We start from the raw sequence: 4733 nt of genomic DNA, 5'->3' as shown, positions 1-4733 counted from the left end.
TTGGTTTGTAGCGGTGAAGGGAGCAGAGTACAAAGGCGCGGACCCGTTCATATACACAAAAGTTCCAAGTAGTTTCGATGCTCTGGTATTACAAATGCAAATTCCGTCTGTTTTTAACGTCTTAAATTGAAAGAGCCGTCACAAGTTGCTCCGTTTTCACTCCTTGTCGACAATCATACAGCACCTGAGGTAACAAACACATCTCGAGCCCCATTGTGCACTCCATTATTCATGCCAACTCAGTGCCTCGCTGTTTACTACTGTGTACCAATCTTGTCGTCCAACTGCAAATTACTCGGCCACAACAAGTTTCCGCGTCTCCATTGCACTGCGCATACTACGAAACGCTCCCCAAACTTGGCACTCACCCTCGCAGCCAACTTTTCCGACTTTCCACGACGCTCACGCTAGTGACAGCATTATTTATAGTTCGACATCGCGCCAAAGCGAATGAGCACATTTCGCCTACGGCTTAGGCCGCTTTCCTAGTGTGGCTGCTGGGTGTCTGCAGGCAGCGAGGGTCTCCAAGCTTCCTGTGTTCGCACCTATGTCACCTGTGCTTGCTTGTCAGAGACAGACTATCGCAAAACATACAACTCACTCCATGAATTGATTGCTGCGGCATCTGTTATCAGCAGTCACAACTAGCAACACCAGTAGCAGCTGACTGCACGCAAAGAATAGGAATGTGCAGTGGGATTTACTTGAACTCGGCGCAAGGCAGATCTTTCCGACATAGGCTTGAGAATCTTACGGGAACACTTGTACTGTTTCTAAATTAAGTGTAGGCGTGGGAGGAGGGTGCTTCCTGCGCACTAATAACAGCACGCTTGTCAATTGTGGATGCTAATCATTCGCTTGTATCTTCCTAGACACATCTGCTGGTTGTGAATTATTCCTCTTGCATGGCAAGGTGCGCATGTAGGTGTGTTTACAAATTCTGGTGGCACTGGGTATTGATCCCAGTACCTCTCGCATACTAAGCGAGCGCTCTACCATCTGAGCTACGCCCCCCCCCCCCCCCCCGAAGACTAATGGTGCTACATACAGCCATATAGACGACACAGACCCTTGCACTCCCATTATTCAGCAGACAAACACTACTCTCAATGTATCCGTTAGGGTGTCTTTCAGGTTTCGTGCATTCTGTATCGAATCGTAGTTGGCCACAATGAAAGTGGCACGTATAACGTCGAAAATAGAATTCGGACACCGCTCTGAGTAAGACCAACGTGTTGTCCACCCTCTAGACTTCAATGAGGTTAAGCCGCCATACCTAAGACAGATCTGCACTCGATGACACCTCGATAACAGCCGGTCCCCACACTTACATCTTGCTCTCCTTACGTCAGTATACATCATATCAGTCTGTGACGCTGGCTTTGCAACATCTTGCGTGCCTTTAGGTTCGCCGCGACCAACACATACCATGCACTGACCACAAAAAATGGAGGCGCCGCGGCTTGCACCCTGGACCTTTCACATGCCAAGCGAACGCTCTACCAACTGAGCTACGCCCCATGCACGACCAAACTGCGCTATTCCCCATTCTTTCCGACTCAGATGCGCACGGACACGATGGTTGGTTGGTTTGTAGCGGTGAAGGGAGCAGAGTACAAAGGCGCGGACCCGTTCATATACACAAAAGTTCCAAGTAGTTTCGATGCTCTGGTATTACAAATGCAAATTCCGTCTGTTTTTAACGTCTTAAATTGAAAGAGCCGTCACAAATTGCTCCGTTTTCACTCCTTGTCGACAATCATACAGCACCTGAGGTAACAAACAAATCTCGAGCCCCATTGTGCACTCCATTATTCATGCCAACTCAGTGCCTCGCTCTTTACGACTGTGTACCAATCTTGTCGTCCAACTGCAAAACACTGGGCCACAGCAAGTTTCCGCGTCTCCATTGCACTGCGCATACTACGAAACGCTCCCCAAACTTGGCACTTACCCTCGCAGCCGACTTTTCCGACTTTCCACGGCGCTCACGCTAGTGGCATCTTTATTTATAGTTCGACGTCTTGCCAAAGCGAATGAGCACATTTCGCCTACGGCTTAGGCCGCCCTCCTAGTGTGGCTGCTCGGTGTCTACAGGCAGCCAGGGTCTGCAAGCTTCCTGTGTTCACACCTATGTCACCTGTGCTTGCTTGTCAGAGACAGACTATCGCCAAACATACAACTCACGCCATGAATTGATTGCTACGGCATCTGTTATCAGCAGTCACAACTAGCAACACCAGTAGCAGCTGACTGCACGCAAAGAATAGGAATGTGTAGTGGGATTTACGTGAACTCGGCGCAAGGCAGATCTTCCCGACATAGGCTTGAGAATCTTACGGGAACACTTGTACTGTTTCTAAATTAAATGTAGTCGTGGGAGGAGGGTGCTTCCTGCGCACTAATAACAGCACGCTTGTCAATTGTGGATGCTAATCATTCGCTTGTATCTTCCTAGACACATCTGCTGGTTGTGAATTATTCCACTTGCATGGCAAGGTGCGCATGTAGGTGTGTTAAAAATTGTGGTAGCACTGGGTATTGATCCCAGCACCTATCGCATACTAAGCGAGCGCTCTACCATCTGAGCTACGCCCGCCCCCCGAAGACTAAGGGTGCTACATACAGCCATATAGACGACACAGACTCTTGCACTCCCATTATTCAGCAGACAAACACTACTCTCTATGTATCCGTTAGGGTGTGTTTCAGGTGTCATGCATTCTGTATCGAATCGTAGTTGGCCACAATGAAAGTGGCACGTATAACGTCGAAAATAGAATTCGGACACCGCTCTGAGTAAGACCAACGTGTTGTCCACCCTTTAGACTTCAATGAAGTTAAGCCGCGATACCTAAGACAGATCTGCACTCGATGACACCTCGATAACAGCCGGTCCCCACACTTACATCTTGCTCTCCTTACGTCAGTATACATCATATCAGTCTGTGACGCTGGCTTTGCAACATCTTGCGTGCCTTTAGGTTCGCCGCGACCAACACTTACCATGCACTGACCACAAAAAATGTAGGCGCCGCGGCTTGAACCCTGGACCTTTCACATGCCAAGCGAACGCTCTACCAACTGAGCTACGCCCCATGCACGAGCAAACTGCGCTATTCCCCATTCTTTGCGACTCAGATGCGCACGGACACGATGCTAGGTTGGTTTGTAGCGGTGAAGGGAGCAGAGTACTAAGGCGCGGACCCGTTCATATACACAAAAGTTCCAAGTAGTTTCGATGCTCTGGTATTACAAATCCAAACTCCGTCTGCTTTTAACGCCTTAAATTGAAAGAGCCGTCACAAATTGCTCCGTTTTCACTCCTTGTCGACAATCATACAGCACCTGAGGTAACAAACACATCTCGAGCTCCATTGTGCACACCATTATTCATGCCAACTCAGTGCCTCGCTCTTTACTACTGTGTACCAATCTTGTCGTCCAACTGCAAAACACTGGGCCACAACAACTTTCCGCGTCTCCATTGCACTGCGCATACTACGAAACGCTCCCCAAACTTAGCACTCACCCTCCCAGCCGACTTTTCCGACTTTCCACGACGCTCACGCTAGTGACATCATTATTTATAGTTCGACGTCGCGCCAAAGCGAATGAGCACATTTCGCCTACGGCTTAGGCAGCCCTCCTAGTGTGGCTGCTCGGTGTCTGCAGGCAGCGAGGGTCTGCAAGCTTCCTGTGTTCGCACCTATGTCACCTGTGCTTGCTTGTCAGAGACAGACTATCGCAAAACATACAACTCACTCCATGAATTGATTGCTACGGCATCTGTTATCAGCAGTCACAACTAGCAATACCAGTAGCAGCTGACTGCACGCAAAGAATATCAAAGTGCAGTGTGATTTACGTGAACTCAGCGCAAGGCAGATCTTTCCGACATAGGCTTGTGAATCTTACGGGAACACTTGTACTGTTTCCAAATTAAGTGTAGGCGTGGGTGGAGGGTGCTTCCTGCTCACTAATAACAGCACGCTTGTCAATTGTGGATGCTAATCATTCGCTTGTATCTTCCTATGCCACTTGCATGGCAAGGTGCGCATGTAGGTGTGTTAAAAATTCTGGAGGCACTGGGTATTGATCCCAGTACCTCTCGCATACTAAGCGAGCGCTCTACCATATGAGCTACGCCCGCCACCCCGAAGACTAATGGTGCTACATACAGCCATATAGACGACACAGGCCCTTGCACTCCCATTATTCAGCAGACAAACACTACTCTCTATGTATCCGTTATGGTGTCTTTCAGGTTTCGTGCATTCTGTATCGAATCGTAGTTGGCCACAATGAAAGTGGCACGTATAACGTCGAAAATAGAATTCGGACACCGCTCTGAGTAAGACCAACGTGTTGTCCACCCTTTAGACTTCAATGAGGTTAAGCCGCGATACCTAAGACAGATCTGCACTCGATGACACCTCGATAACAGCCGGTCCCCACACTTACATCTTGCCTTCCTTACGTCAGTATACATCATATCAGTCTGTGACGCTGGCTTTGCAACATCTTGCGTGCCTTTAGGTTCGCCGCGACCAACACTTACCATGCACTGACCACAAAAAATTGAGGCCCCGCGGCTTGAACCCTGGACCTTTCACATGCCAAGCGAACGCTCTACCAACTGAGCTACTGCGCTATTCCCCATTCTTTGCGACTCAGATGCGCACGGACACGATGTTTGGTTGGTTTGTAGCGGTGAAGGGAGCAGAGTACAA

General features: G+C 49.0%; 1 non-coding gene across 1 annotated transcript; it reads right to left on the bottom strand.

The window, feature by feature from the left end:
- Positions 1-941: 941 nt before the first annotated feature.
- Positions 942-1014, bottom strand: Trnat-agu (transfer RNA threonine (anticodon AGU)). The gene has a single exon. It is a non-coding gene; the product is annotated as a tRNA-Thr (tRNA).
- Between the last annotated feature and the right edge of the window lie 3719 nt (positions 1015-4733).

The sequence above is a fragment of the Schistocerca gregaria genome, chromosome 9, assembly GCF_023897955.1.
Source record: "Schistocerca gregaria isolate iqSchGreg1 chromosome 9, iqSchGreg1.2, whole genome shotgun sequence".
Classification (NCBI taxonomy): domain Eukaryota; kingdom Metazoa; phylum Arthropoda; class Insecta; order Orthoptera; family Acrididae; genus Schistocerca; species Schistocerca gregaria.
This window is presented reverse-complemented; position numbering and strand designations above follow the sequence as displayed.